This window comes from Pelophylax lessonae (assembly GCF_965119305.1).
Source record: "Pelophylax lessonae genome assembly, chromosome: 1".
Taxonomy (NCBI): domain Eukaryota; kingdom Metazoa; phylum Chordata; class Amphibia; order Anura; family Ranidae; genus Pelophylax; species Pelophylax lessonae.
Window position 1 is genome coordinate 712,898,075 of NC_138768.1, and position 16,021 is coordinate 712,914,095.

Below are 16,021 nucleotides of genomic sequence, written 5' to 3' on the forward strand. Positions count from 1 at the left end.
AAGATTTGAACTAAATCTACAAAACACTATAGCACAGAGACACACACGCATTTTTTGATCAGCACAGTGTAATATGAAGGCATACATGCCATTCCCATGAAATGAAGATACAAAAACAACTTCTCTTTTGAAGTAACCATTATCTCTTGTCCAAAATCATTTTTTGACTGTTTTTTTGATAAAATGTATATTTGAATGTGAAGATGTACGACAGACTTATGCGGTTCTTTTATACAACCAGCTAAAGAATAATATAACAATGTGACTTAGAGTTCCGCAAACCTGTAAAAAAGACTGTATTTAACCCGATGCTGTTCTGTGGTGGTAGAACTCTTCTGTGACTTTGCTTTATTTGTATATGGGGGTCTAGAGTAGCCTACTTTAACCATGGCACCCTGGGGAGCCTTTTGAATTCTTTAGGAATGCCTTGGAAAATGCTTAAAAATTGCCCCAATGTGCCCAAAAACTGTCAACAAGCCAGCAAGTGGATCACACCTGCTTTTTTGTTACACATAGCCACAGGTTTTTATTGTGAACCTATACAACCTTGGGCACTGTGTGGCAATCAGATGGCATTCTAATGACGATGATGTCATTGGTTAATAACGAAGACATCAGGCACCTGCATCCTTGATTACCACTTCCCTGCCTCTCTCCGCCAGCACTGACATCACATTAGCTAAATTAGGGGGGGAATTGAGGGAGAAGAGAAGCTCTGGAATAGTAGTCAGTACCAGTGAGCAAAGATGCACTTGCAATAAATCACCCATAATTTTGGGTGTCCTAAATGTGTGGATGCTTTTTTTTTTTTTTTGGCCCACATACATACTCCCATATCTATCAAATTCAATCTTAGGTTTGTGTCAGAAGCAACAGTAGAGGTTGTTTGATGACTTAAGGCACTCATATGACCATATTTTGAACTGCATTTGCAGACCCAACCTCTCCATGGGGATCATATGTGACCTATACTCTCTGTGTTTACAGGTGAAACCCTGTAACCTGATAAGTGGCACATGATAATTTTAGAAACTGAAATTCACCATTGTGAAGTTGTTTCCACTTTATAAAGAGTTTTTATTATTTGTGTTCAATTATGAGATTTGGCCCACTGTTATAAAACGACTTGATGGGATTTTTTCTTAGTTGTACAACAGGATGAGTATTCAGGTACATAGTAATAGTCGGTAATGTACTCCAAGACAGGTTTTTTTTTACAATAAGATAAATCCAATGTTGTTGTTTTTTTGTTTGTTTTTTGGTAGGAGGGAGGGAACTGTCCTCCATGTTTTACATTGAAAACAGTGAGAGATTTCAGCATTATCTTGTGTTCATTGTCTAGCCGATAACCACTGCATGTGAAAACAGAAGCTATTAATAGATGATTGTAAATCAATATAACACCTCAGGGTTCTGGTATTTGAAAAGGCTATGGATATTGCCCTTATATTTGTATACAGCAGGATAGTTATTGCTTTCAAGCTGCTAATCCATTCCAATAGATATTATACATTGCTACACATTGGGGTTGATTTACCAACAGAATAGAGCATGTTCACTTTTAAAGTGAATTTTCACTCACCTTAGTGAATAAGGTTAAACAAAGTGAAATGTACTTTGCAGAAAAATACCCAATCATTTGCAAAGGAAAATGGAAAAAAAAAAAAAAAACAGTATTTTTGCTTGCACATGATTAGATGATTTAAGTTGGCAGCTTCAGTTAAATGAAGCATAACTTTAGCTTACTTACTAAGTGGATCCTCTCTTTGCAAAGTCAGTTTTGACTTAGCTTTGTAAATGAGGTGAATCCACGTATCACGTGCAAACAAAGTCCTCTATGGCCTCTTTTACACGGGCGCTCCGTTTTTGTAGTCCGTTCAGTCACTTTTTTTTTTTTACGGACACGGATGACACTTGTGTCATCCGGTCCGTATGTCCGCATATCATCCCATCCGTTTGCGGATGATATATGGACATAATATATGTTTATGGGATTGCGGATGTCAGCGGATGACACCACTGACATCCGATTTTGCGTCCTTTCCGTTTTTTAAACGGAAGAAAGTTCCGTTCCAAAAAACAGAACAGAACTGAAAGGACGCAAATCGGATGTCAGCGGATGGTCATCCGCTGACATCTGCAACCCCATTGACATGCATTATGTCCGTATATCACCCGCAAACGGATGGGGTGATATACGGACTTACGGAACGCCCGTGTGAAAGAGGCCTATCTCTTTTGTACAGTACAAGACACAGGAACTGTAGTCATAGTTGATGGTTATATGTCTCTACCTTCCTTTTTTCTATTTTTGTTTTGTTTTTTTGTTGGTTTTTTTTTTTTTTTTTCATTTTTATTTTCCTTGCACATGATTTACCCAATCTTTTAAAAATTTAATTTTCACTTTTCCACTTCATTCACTAAGGTAAGTAAAACTCACTTAGCAATGTGAAAATGCTCAGTTCTTCTAATAAATCAATGTCATTGCTTTAGATTGATTGGTTTTACTATCTTCTATCAGACAGTGTCCTAAATGTAAAGCACAACAACAGAATTTAAAGGACGCTGGATATATGGTTAGAGGTCTTGCTTTGTTTGTTGTTGTTCTGGGTTTGAGTCCTTCTAATAGTTTACTGAAGGAGCTCACTCTTCATCCAATACGTACGTAAGATCCAATAGGAACTCATCTTTTACTGAATAATAAGAATGCAGTGGGCTATGGGGTGAAGTAACAGACTAAATATGGAAATACAGTGTTTTCTTATTATGTCCTGCTCTTGTGGCGAGTGGAATTTAAAGCAGACCATAGATTATGCCATTTTCTTTCCTTCCATCACAGGTGGAAGGAAAGAAAATAGCTGGATTCCCCTATCAATACAGTTTGGGATGATGGGGGAATCCCTCCCACAGTGGCAATTGTCTATAGCTGCTGGCAGTGATGAAATGCAAAAAAATCTTACAGGCTGGCTGTACTGAAGTTGTTTGATGGATAGTCTTCAGTACAACCAGCCTGCCCATAGATGGATTGAATCTCAGACCGTCCCTGCTGAACCGGGCAAGATGTGAGCCATCTATGGCCGGCTTTACTCCTTAAGGCTTCTTTCACACGGAGCGGACCGTATTGCGATCCGCTCCCGCACTTTTTTTTTTTTTTCATGGACACGGATGACAATTGTGTCATCCGCTCCGTATGTCTGCATATCATCCCATCCGTTTGCGGATGATATACGGACATAATGTATGTCTATGGGGATTGCGGATGTCAGTGGATGACACCGCTGACATCCGATTTTGCATCCGTTCCGTTTTTTAAACGGAAGAAAAATAGGGTTCTAGTCCATTCCAAAAAACGGAACAGAACTGAAAGGATGCAAATCGGATGTCAGCGGATGGTCATCTGCTGACTTCCGCAATCCCATTGACATGCATTATGTCCGTATATCACCCGCAAACGGATGGGGTGATATACGGACATACGGAGCGCCCGTGTGAAAGGGGCCTAAGTGAGTTAGTAAGGGATCCATTGAAACTCTTTTATTATTTTAATGACTAAATATCTTCTAGGAAGAGTGCATGCCCACCCTGAGTTAGAGCAAAGTCTCCCCTGTTTAATTTGCAAAAGGGCTCAAAGGGCCCCCTGTACCAGTTCACTATGAGTACAGATTGATTCACTGTTTAGGGATCTGTTTGCTTTTATCAAATCTGGCCAATCTGGATTAAATCCAGGCTTGAAAAAGTTGACACCCATTGCAGCCCATCACTCCTATAATAAACACATAAAAATAAAAGTAAACTAAAAAAAAGTGTCCGTTTGATTTGGGTTCTTTCAGCTGGCTTTCCAGTGATCTCTTAAAAAAATGTAATACTTAAGGCTGTTTTAAAGCAAAAAAACAAAATGTATTTAATGGCCGTCTACCAATCTTTCGATGTGGTAGCTCCATTAGATTTCCATTTGTAAGCCTTTCCTCTTTATTTTCAACTGTAAGTCTGTTCTTTACAACTGCTTTAACAGACCATGTTGTTCATAAACAGCGGCAGTTATAAGACAGAGACAAACCATTTTTACAATGACGGGGGGGGGTTTACAGTTGTCATCTTTATTAATTAATGTAAAACCTTTTATCCCAAAAAGCAAAAAAAAAATGCTGTAACTACTTTAAAAGATTTTCAGGAGTTCTGCTTTAGTTTTCTAGTCAAGTCTATGAAAATATGCTAGTGCTTCTACACTGTTCACAATACTGCTGCCAAAAGGTGTCTCCTTTGTCCTATTCCCAGCATGGAGACAGATAAAAAGTGTGTTACTGGCCAGAATACCAAATAAAAATAAAGTTAAAAAAAAAAAAAAAAACTTTAAAAAAACAATGCAGCCACCACCCAGATTGGAAAGCTGCATTACTTTATAGTTTTATTTTTGTATTAAATAATGCTTAATTCTTTAGATATCCTTTTAAAATAAGAGAAATTGTATTTTAGGTCCATTTTTCATTACATTTCTAATATTTGTGCTATTTTGCTAATCCAGTCCAAAATCATTCTGTATTTAAATATGAATTAGTATGCAAATTAGAAAAATGTAGCAGAAAATATAGCTATTTTTCCTGCATGTATTTCAAGAAATAGACCAGAAGGCTTTGCTAGTGTAATGTGCTTGTTTTGTAATCACCAGTGTATACATATGGGCTGACAATGCAGCAGTGGGATATGATTTGTGATTTATTAACCAGGGAGGACAGGATTTTGTATACTTTAAAGAGTGACAGTTTTCTGCACTCCCTAGATTTGTTTTAAATAAGGTCTCCTCCTAGTTTTACCTTGACATCTGTTTGCAGTGAGCATTGCTGTTAATGTTGGGGGACAGATTAGATAGTAAAGCTATATTAAGGCATGTTCTCAGAGGGGATATTTTGTGAGCAGTATTAATTAATGCAGGCTCCTTATTAATATCCACTTTTCTCAGAGTCCCTCTTCTCTAGCAGCTATCAGTTCATTTACGTAATGCACTAGAAAAGGAACATACCGTTACCTAATTACATGAATGTAGTGTGTTCCAGTACAATTACTAGCTTACATGTACTACAGGGTAAAAAACACTAAATATGTTACAAGTAAAAAACAACTATAGTAATATAAACTGAATCTGCTCACATTTCTTAAAGAAAAACACACAGCCATTTTAAACCTATAAGGGTCTAATCATTCCAGGTGTGGGGGGGACTGAATTGGGCAGCTTTTTTAGCGCACACTCCCAAAAAATGTTTTGGCAGTGTGCTTGGTTTACACCCCCATGTTGCGGTGGTGTGTGGGTGGTATGTGGTGATCAATACAACTTAAAAGAGAAGGATGGCTTTACATTTTTTTCCTCAGATATACTTACCTAGGTGGATGCAGCATCGGTCGGAGATGCTGCATCTATCCCCCGGCGCCTCTACACTGAGAACCGAGCGATTGAACACCGCTGATCACTCGGTTCTGACAGCTCCCCGAGCAGAAAGCTACTGTCTGTCAGTCACCGTTTTCTGCTCTGCCCCTTCCTCGCTCATTGAAGCCCTAAGCTGTGGAGGGGCAGGGGAAATGCCGGCTCAGCCTCTTAGCGGCTTGCCGAGAGGCTGAGCCGGGTATCGGTCCAGGCACCTGGTGGATCCTGAACTTGCATCTGAGCGGCTTTCTTCCTTGTTTTTGCTTACCTGGTGGATCCTGACTCTGGGGTTGTGAGGATGCGGTGCCTTGAACAACATCTATGACGTCAGTAGAGAGCGGACTTCAGCCCACTCTCAGCTGAAAATGGGTCACAGGAGTGTTTAAATGAACTGCACTCCTGTGATCCATAAGAGATGTACAGCCAAATGAGCTTTGGCTGTACATCTCCTTTAATGAAATGTGCGACATATCAGTAAAGTTTATAAAAAAAAAGTTGACAGTGGGATGCAGAATCTCACTGCACTGTACTGCACAGCAGCCACTGGGTTGTAACATCTGAGGTGAATTTGCCCTTAAAATAAATATTCTGCCTAAGAACAGGCATTACATGGCACTTGCTATTACCTTTCTTAGGCTGGAAAAAAAATGTATGTGGGTCCCTCTGATTTTTTTCTTTTTTAGTTTACATTTTAACCTTAATTTTACTGATTTTGGAGCCCAGACCTGACTCTGAGCTAAGCCCCATCATTACCTTTATAAGAACACCCTTATTAATCACTAGGAAGGGGACAGGGGAACAATGGTTGGGTCAGCCCTAATCCAACCACTGAAATCTTATATAAGCTTTAACATGATAATATAATTGCAAATGTTATTTTAAATCAATTTCGATTTGCAGCTTTCATGAAAGTCTTTGTTCAGCCACGTTCCCTTAAGGGTGACAACAAATTTTTAGTGATACTTCTATGTTGTCACCTCTTCACATGCACTTCTAATAGAGACTCCAATTGGTTGTGCTGAAACATAATGCTCAGGGATGGTCTACAATTCTGACCATCAGGAAGTGTGTCCATAGCAATGATGCGCAGCCAGCATTGCAGGGAGTGTATGCAGATAAGAAATGGCAGAAGGAGGCTGCAGAAAGATCAACAGCACTAAGAGGGGGAAAGAATAAAAACGTGGCAATTGTTTAAAATCCCCAGTGCACACTAAATGTTGTCCCGTTAGCCAAAGCCAAAGTTGGGGAGACTGAGCCCTTAGTATCAAAGGGAAACCAAAATCAGAGGGCCTCACAGAGAAAGGAAATTAACATTACATGACTTATCCATAGTATTGTTTCTCTTACATATATTAGCAATTTTGTGCCCATTCCAAGGAGGGCCATGCAGGCATATTGGTAAGGTGGTGACCAGTGGGGAGGAGTGTTGGGTGTGCAGGTGAGCTGGTGAGAATGAGGGAGAGGTTTTGTTTAGTATACAGGTGAGACGGGGGAAAAGGTGGGTTCAGCATGCAGGTTAAGCAATATTATGGAGAGCTGCAGTTAAACATGCATGCAGGTATGGTATTGAAAGATATGATTCAGCATGCAGATGTGTTGGTGAAAACGAGGAATCTGTTGTGGGGTGGTAGGAAAGAGGGGTGGGATGAAGTATGCAGAGTGGGGGGTAAGATGGATAATGAAAGTGGGGGATATGTAGGGATCAGCATTCAGGTATGGTGATGAAAACAATGAAGTGGTGGTGTAGGGTATGAAGGTGTGGTGGTGTGGGCAGGGAAGAGGAGAAATTAAATATGCGGGTTTGGTGGTGAGAGCAGCAAAGGGTTAGGTGTACAGATTTGGTGGTGAGTGTAAGAAAAAGAGGGATTCAGCATGTAGGTGTGGTGTTTAGATTGGGGGTGGTTGGGGTAAGTGTACAGGTTTAGTGGGGAGAACAGGGAAGAGGAGGGGTTCAGCATGTAGGTGTGGTGTTTAGATTGGGGATGGTTGGGGTAAGTGTACAGGTTTAGTGGGGAGAACAGGGAAGAGGAGGGGTTCAGCATGTAGGTGTGGTGTTTAGATTGGGGGGTGGTTGGGGTAAGTGTACAGGTTTAGTGGGGAGATCAGGGAAGAGGAGGGGTTCAGCATGTAGGTGTGGTGTTTAGATTGGGGGTGGTTGGGGTAAGTGTACAGGTTTAGTGGGGAGAACAGGGAAGAGGAGGGGTTCAGCATGTAGATGTGGTGTTTAGATTGGGGATGGTTGGGGTAAGTGTACAGGTTTAGTGGGGAGAACAGGGAAGAGGAGGGGTTCAGCATGTAGATGTGGTGTTTAGATTGGGGATGGTTGGGGTAAGTGTACAGGTTTAGTGGGGAGAACAGGGAAGAGGAGGGGTTCAGCATGTAGATGTGTTGTTTAGATTGGGGGTGGTTGGGGGAAGTGTACAGGTTTAGTGGGGAGATCAGGGAAGAGGAGAGGTTATGCATGAAGGTGTGGTATTTAGATTGGGGATGGTTGGGGTATGTGTACAGGTTTAGTGGGGAGAACAGGGAAGAGGAGGGGTTCAGCATGTAGATGTGGTGTTTAGATTGGGGATGGTTGGGGTATGTGTACAGGTTTAGTAGGGAGAACAGGGAAGAGGAGGGGTTCAGCATGTAGATGTGTTGTTTAGATTGGGGGTGGTTGGGGGAAGTGTACAGGTTTAGTGGGGAGATCAGGGAAGAGGAGAGGTTATGCATGAAGGTGTGGTGTTTAGATTGGGGATGGTTGGGGTATGTGTACAGGTTTAGTGGGGAGAACAGGGAAGAGGAGGGGTTCAGCATGTAGATGTGGTGTTTAGATTGGGGATGATTGGGGTATGTGTACAGGTTTAGTAGGGAGAACAGGGAAGAGGAGGGGTTCAGCATGTAGGTGTGGCAGGGGAGGGTTGAGGTTAGGTGTACAGGTGTGGTGGTGAGAGCAGGGATGTTGACATATCAACTTTCAACACACAAGTGATTGCTTTGTTGGCAATTTGGTTGAAATTTTTTGCCCATTGAGAAATGTTGCCTAGATATGTAAACAACAACATGATTAATTGTTTTAAAAAGATTGACTGCTTAATGAGCAGTGTGCTGCTCTACGTTTGGACTGCATACATTATAACAAATATGGAACAGGAATATGCAATTTACATGGAAAGAAACATGTATAATGACTATGAGGTTTCTTGAATATTTGTTCAAATAGTTACAATTAACTGTTGAATGCTTCCCTTACAAAATGATGTGCTTGCCTTGATTTGCATTGTTTGCAAATAAAGTATCCCACAAAAGTGAGTACACACCTCAATTTTTTGTAAATATTTTATTATATATATTCATGTGACAACACTGAAGAAATGACACTCTGCTACAATGTAAAGTAGTGAGTGTACAGCTTGTATAACAGTGTAAATTTGCTGTACTCTCAAAATAACTCAACACACAGCCATTATTGTCTAAACTGCTGGCAACAAAAGTGAGTACACCCCTAATTGAAAATGTCCAAAGTGTCAATATTTTGTATGGCCACCATTATCTTCCAGCACTGCCTTAACCCTCTTGGGCATGGAGTTCACCAGAGCTTCACAGGTTGCCTTCACAGGTTGGACTGGAGTCCTCTTCCACTCCTCCATGATGACATCACAGAGCTGGTGGATGTTAGAAACCTTGCGCTCCTCCACCTTCCATTTGAGGATGCTCCACAGATGCTCAATAGGGTTAAGGTCTGGAGACATGCTTGGCCAGTCTATCACCTTTACCCTCAGCTTCTTTAGCAAAGCAGTGGTCGTCTTGGAGGTGTGTTTGGGGTCGTTATCATGTTTGAATACTGCCCTTTGTCCCAGTCTCCGAAGGGAGGGGATAATGCTCTGTTTCAGAATGCCACAGTACATATTGGCATTCAGGGTTCCTTCAGTGAACTGTAGCTCCCCAATGCCGGCAGCACTCATGCAGCCCCAGACCATGACACTCCCAACACCATGCTTGTCTGTAGGCAAGACACACTTGTCTTTGTACTCGCTTGGTTGCCGCCACACACGTTTGACACCATTTGAACCAAATAAGTTTATCTTGGTCTCCTCAGACCACAGGACGTGGTTCCAATAATCCATGTGCTTAGTCTGCTTGTCTTCAGCAAACTGTTTGCAGGCTTTCTTCTGCATCATCTTTAGAAGAGGCTTCCTTCTGGGACGACAGCTATGCAGAACAATTTGATGCAGTGTGCGGCGTATGGTCTGAGCACTGACAGGCTGACCCCCCACCCCTACAACCTCTGCCGCAGTGCTGGCAGCACTCATACACCTATTTCCCCAAAGACAACCTCTGGATATGACTCTGAGCATGTGCACTCAACCTCTTTGGTCGACCATGGCGAGGCCTGTTCTGAGTGGAACCTATCCTGTTAAACCTCTGTATGGTTTTGGCCACCATGCTGTAGCTCAGTTTCAGGGTCTTGGCAATCTTCTTATAGCCTAGGCCATCTTTATATAGAGTAACAGTTCTTTTTTTTTCAGATCCTCAGAGAGTTCTTTGCCATGAGGTGCCATGTTAAACTTCAAGTGACCAGTATGAGAGAGCGAGAACACCAAATTTTACACACCTGCTCCCCATTCACACCTGAGACCTTTGTAACACTAATGAGTCACATGACACCGGGTTGACAAAATGGCTAATTGGACTCAGTTTGGACATTTTCACTTAGGGGTGTACTTACTTTTCTTGCCAGCGGTTTAGACATTAATGGCTGTGTGTTGAGTTTTTTTGAGTGGACAGCAAATTTACACTGTTATACAAGCTGTACACTCACTACTTTATATTGTAGCAAGTGTCATTTCTTCAGTGTTGTCATATGAAAAGATTGAATAAAATATTTACAAAAATGTGAGGGGTGTACTCAGTTTTGTGAGATACTGTAGTAATTTTAAACCCAAGTAATGGAATTTTCAGACTTTAAGAAAAACAAACCTTTTTTTTTTATTCGCTAGCGATTTGACTTTGCCCCGATCATGCCCCTTTGCCAAGTCCTCAAAATAGGCGTGCACATCACTTATATTTCAGCAGTTACATCACAATTGCATATACAGAAATGAAACTTTTCTTTTATCTAAGCAAGGCACACTTCTCAGCTATTTCCTGTAACATTTTAGCAGTTTGATATGACATTTGCGGTTTTTGCACCCGTCTGTGTTCCTGTCAGCGCACGGAACACAGACAGATAGAGAGGAGAGAGCAGGGGCTAAGTGACCGCAGCTCTGCTCCTCTGACTTCTGTAGTCCTACAAGCGACACACTTGTCAGAAACAGACTTGCCAGAATCAACCATTTTGTTTTAACCACCACCCGCCATGTTAGAAGACTTTTCAGCTGATGCTACAACGCAATGAGATTATTAAAGACTAATTGTCCTTTTTTTTTTTTTGCATACTAGACTCATATCGAAAATTAAGAGTTTACCTAAATTTTGAAAATCCTCGTATGACAGAATAAAAATTCGGAAATTATGTAATATGTTATAGGGCATTTGTATTGTATTTTTGAACAATAACTGTACTGATTAAATGAAAATTGTAAGATCTGGTATCGTACAAGAAAAGTTTTTGCTCTTGTCCCATCGGATAATATCGGATGAACTGTCGTGATCGGCTCTCAAAAGCTCTGTACTAACGATTAGATAATCGTAAGATCACTTCGAAAGCGGTATTTTTTGTACAATTTTCTGATCGTTTGTACAAGCTTAAGGCAGGACATAGATGATGCGATTTTCTTTCCTGCAAAATCGCTCGATTCTCCATCAACACAGTCAGTGTCGATGGGGGAAATCTCTCCCATGGAGCTATTGTGTTCTCCAGGTGGAGGGGCACAGGGAGCCATCCCTCCTGGGAAAATACAGGGTTTGTTGCTAGCGGCTATATCTGCTGGCAATAATCGCATGCTAAAAATCTGACATGCTGATTGTAAATTAGCTTGATAGATCGATCGACATGGGTACAATCGGCCTGCTCTTACACGGAACGAATCTCAGCTGGTCCCTGCTGAACTAGCCGAGATTCAAACCATCTATGGCCAGCTTAATGTGGAGCTGGCCCCACGTCCTCAGTAAAGACACAGGAACATGAACTGAAAGCTGCTTGGAGAATAATCTGCCAGGAGATGAGACACATGGATTTCAAGGAATGAAAATGTAAGTATAAAAACAAAACAAAACAAAAAATGCTATTAAAATCTAAAGATTTTTTTTGTCTATTGTTTAATTATACTTTAAGGAAAATTACCCAGAGTAACAGGAAATCTGTTAAACTGCATAAAACAATTATTAATAAAGAAATAAGTGTGTCCCATTACCACACTACTGTAAAACAATGAGCACTTAGCAGGTCAGTTACTAAAACAATAGTGTCATAGACGGTCATATTCTAAGCTTTTCTTTTGCAGCATCTTGGGGTTGATGTACTAAAGTTAAATAAACTGTTCACTTTGCAAGTGCCAGGTAATTCTACTCAGAGCTTAGTAAATGTGGTGAAAGTTTACTTTTCAAAGAATACCCAATCATATGGAAGGAAAATGGAAAAAAAAAAACATATTTGCTTGCGCTAGATTGGATGTTGGAAGTCAGCAGAGCTTCAACTTTATTGCAACTGCACTGCAGTCTTCTAGTAAATCAATCCCCTTAATGTGGTTCTAATAACAAAAGTTTTTTTTTTGCCTTAATGCAATAAGGTAGAAGAAGCTTTTTCATGCTGATCCCCCCCAGCTCCCCTTATACTTACCTAAGCCTGATGTAAATCCAGCAATGTTTACGAGAGCAGAGGCTCTTAGCTTTCTCCCTCCTCATTGGCTCAGAGAAAGCTGTTGGCTCCTGCTGCTGTTAATCAAAGCCAGTGATAAGGGAGCAGGGGATGGAACCGTGCTCATGCTTGTGCTGTCAATGGACACACAGATTGGGTCTCAAGAGCGAGTATGCACGATTTCAGGGAGGAGGGGCAAGGAACGCTGGCAGGGGACTCAAGAAGAGGAGGAATCAGGGCTGCTTTATTGCACAGAGCAGGTACGTATGACATGTTTGTTATTTTGATTTAAAAAAAAAAATCAAGCATTTACAATCACTTTAAACCGGAGCTCCAGCCCCCCCCCCCCAAAGATTACAAGTAAGCAGCTAGAAATACTGTGGCTGCTGACTTTTATTACTAGGACACTTACCTGTCAAGGGGTCCCATGATGTCACCACCCCAGCTGATTTTTCAATAGGCTCTTGGGTGCTGCCGTCACCATTCCTTGTAAGAAACACTGGCAATGAAGACTTGCGGCTTCACAGCCGGTTCCCTACTGCACATGCGCTAGGCACGCTGTCCTTTCTGAATGACCCGGCGGCAGGGGGGGGTGAACTTCCAGTGGCGAGGTCTTTGACGAGGTCTCCTGAAAGTGGGGATGGGTAACTGTCAAAAACAGGTACCCCCGCGAAAGGTGCCAAATTTGGCAGCGGGGGTTCGCCGAAGCAAACAAGCTGAGATTCTCTTTTTGGGTCGAGCTCCACATTAAGTTAAGCTTATATAGGGGTTTAGCAGCTCTACTATCTACTCTACAGCACTCAAACTAAGCATAAGCATTCTGTGTTCCAATTTCCAGTCTGGTTCTGATTTCAATGGTGTATGGGTTGTTTTATTGAGCTGCATTGATTTTCATGTACATTTAGTCAATTGAAATGGAAATGTGGCCTGTGAAAGACTGGAATTCTTTTACACTACAAAAGAGAAGCTATTAGTTCTATATTGCAGTTCCCTGATGCAAAGAGACAGCAGATCATTAATGATCACAAACGTGAGTTTCTTTGTTTAGACACAAAGTTGGCCATATATGTCTTTACATACCACCCTGTCACCCTCATGTTACCTCAAGGGATAGGATGTTGGCAGCATAAAACCTGAAAATGAAATGCACACATCGAGGGAATTGCACAAACAATGTGAAGTTTCACAACTATTATCAGTTTCAATAGGGGATTTGTCAACATCTACCCTGAAATGGATACGATATGAATTTCTGCAGAAAATGAGGACGGCTGTGAATATTTTGATTACTATGTTTCCTTGACACCAGTTCTCCTCTGAGACCTTTATATATGTTTAACATGTGAACAATTGCTTTGGTATATGGGAAAAGCAATTAAACCAAGTTCTTAAAAGTGCGTAAAATGAAACGTATGGGGCACTCGTCATTTTTAATAGCTTACTAAACTTCAGATGTAAGACTTCCTAAAAAGAAGGGAATTTTGAGTAGATGCAGGTAGATAGATGACATACTGTGTCTTTGTCTCTTCTGATCCAGCAGTCAGAATGAGACACCATTGCCAAGCCTGAACTAAGACATAATGACCTGAGACTGTGAGGATCTGAGAATTCCTAAAGATACATGTAAATTTCAAGCATAGTCCCTGAGGGATGTAAATTGCTGAAAGGAAGGGGGAATTGGGACTTTAAATGAGGCTCACAGAGAAATGTGCCTCCATCCCTATATATAACCTAAAAATACAAAAAGTTTGGGACTTTGTGTGTGGTGTGTGACCCTCTGTGACTAAAATCGATAGACACATCCAAAAAATGAAAAAAAAAAAAAGATCAATGTAAATCATGATTTAACCTTCTTAGCGGTATTCCCGAGTGTGGATGGGGGTTAAATTTCAGAGCCAAAAGCGGTAACCCCGAGCCACAAGGGGTACCGCCAGAAGCATCGCTGGATCCTGTAAAAGAGGTTTCTTACCTTGTCACCGGGATCCAGCGATGTATGCGGCGGCGGATCTTCCTCCCGATCGTCTCCGTGCCCCGGCTTCCGTCTCCTGCGACGTGACGTTCGCAGGGGGGGTGGAACCGGAGGCAAATTCAAATGTAAAAACACACCAAACACACTGATACCATTCAAAATAAAAAAAAATCACATTAGTTTGCTCCCCAGTGTCCTTTCCTGCAGTTTTACTGTACTTTTTATGTAAATATACATATATATATATATATATATATGTAAATATATATACGTAATTCTTGTGAATGAGCAACCCAAACCAACTGTATACATTATATATATATATATATATATATATATATATATATATATATATATATATTGAAATAAACCTGGCAATATATATAATATATGTATACACATATATATATATATATATATACATATATATATATATATATATATATATATATATATATATATATATATATATATAATGTATACAGTTGGTTTGGGCTGCTCATTCACAAGAATTACATGCAAAATAATGGTACCGCTTTCAGCACCTAAAATCCAAAAGAATCATACCGCCAGGGAGGTTAATGAGGTCATCAATTGATTAAATGGTAATAGCATGGAAATGAAGGGTTAAATGAAAGTGTATGGATAATACATAGGTGATACAATAAAAACAACGGCACTGATGAATAGATAATGATATACATGTATTCATATTAAGTAAAAACATGAGTGTACATGAGGGGCGTAAAAGGTCAGCATAAGGTGATTAAAGAGAAATGATAGTTATTTGCAAAAGGTATAATTTGGAGATATTGCTGCAGTTTACCTGATTTTGTTTGCTATGGTATATACTCATGATATTATTTTATAGGTAACTTTGTAGGTTCTCCATTTTGTGTGCATCTGCATTTCCTAAAGTGTAGTCGGCATCCTGGAGAATGTATTGTTTGCAAAGTACATATATAGACATAGCTCTGACCCTAACAGGTATAGAAATGGGGGGGTGGGGGCAGTAAAGCAAAAAAAAATATGCTGAACTGCTTAAAGCATAACTCCACTTTTGTTGAGAAAAAAAAACATTCCCCTCTGGGTGATCTCTGTACATTACAAGGATGTTACCAAAACTTTGTGGCAGATTCCTACCTTTTGTTGTTCTGAAGAAATCATTGTTTTTGCCTCTGTGCTGAGTGGGTCTAATGGGAGTGGTTTCATAATTATCAGCTGTGGCAGCTGCAGAGCTCTAATGAGGAAATCTGCTGGGCCTGCATCCCTTTAGATGTGTTCCTATTGGGAGTATCTCACCAATAATGACATTTTTGTTGCAGGGGATGCCAGAAATCTGATTTGTATCTTAGGCAGACTTCTGGGAAAATTGGTGAGCCAATCACACAGGCAGGAAATGATGTTTCTGGGGTGTGGTTAGTACACATTCTGTGTACAGAACAGCTCCAGGTAGCCATATTGTATTGCATTTTCAGAAAATTACAACAGCTGCAGATTGAAAAGGAAAGGTCATTTTAAGTAACATTTAATTACAATATGATTTGTGTCGCAATTGTATACGCTATATTGTTTTTTCTTTATTTGCTGATTTTTTTCTCCACAAAAGTGGAGTTACCCTTTAAGCAGGAAGAACAGCATGCATATGTATTAAGCTCATTTGGCTGTCCAAATATATTAGAGACTGAATACAAATTAGCACATTGCACAAATACATTAGCTTGTGTTATTTACAGGTAGCTGCAAGCACATATTAGCATTTATCTTTCAATTAATAAGAACTTAATATTTATATCAAGCATTTATAAAAGTACATTTAATGCACTGCTTTACATTCACAAGTCCCTGCCCTCAA

General features: G+C 40.4%; 1 protein-coding gene across 25 annotated transcripts in view; it reads left to right on the top strand.

Moving 5' to 3' along the window:
• The window catches only part of TENM3 (teneurin transmembrane protein 3), a 1,577,510-nt gene that overhangs the window by 1,357,500 nt on the left and 203,989 nt on the right, over positions 1–16,021 (top strand). The window lies entirely within an intron of this gene.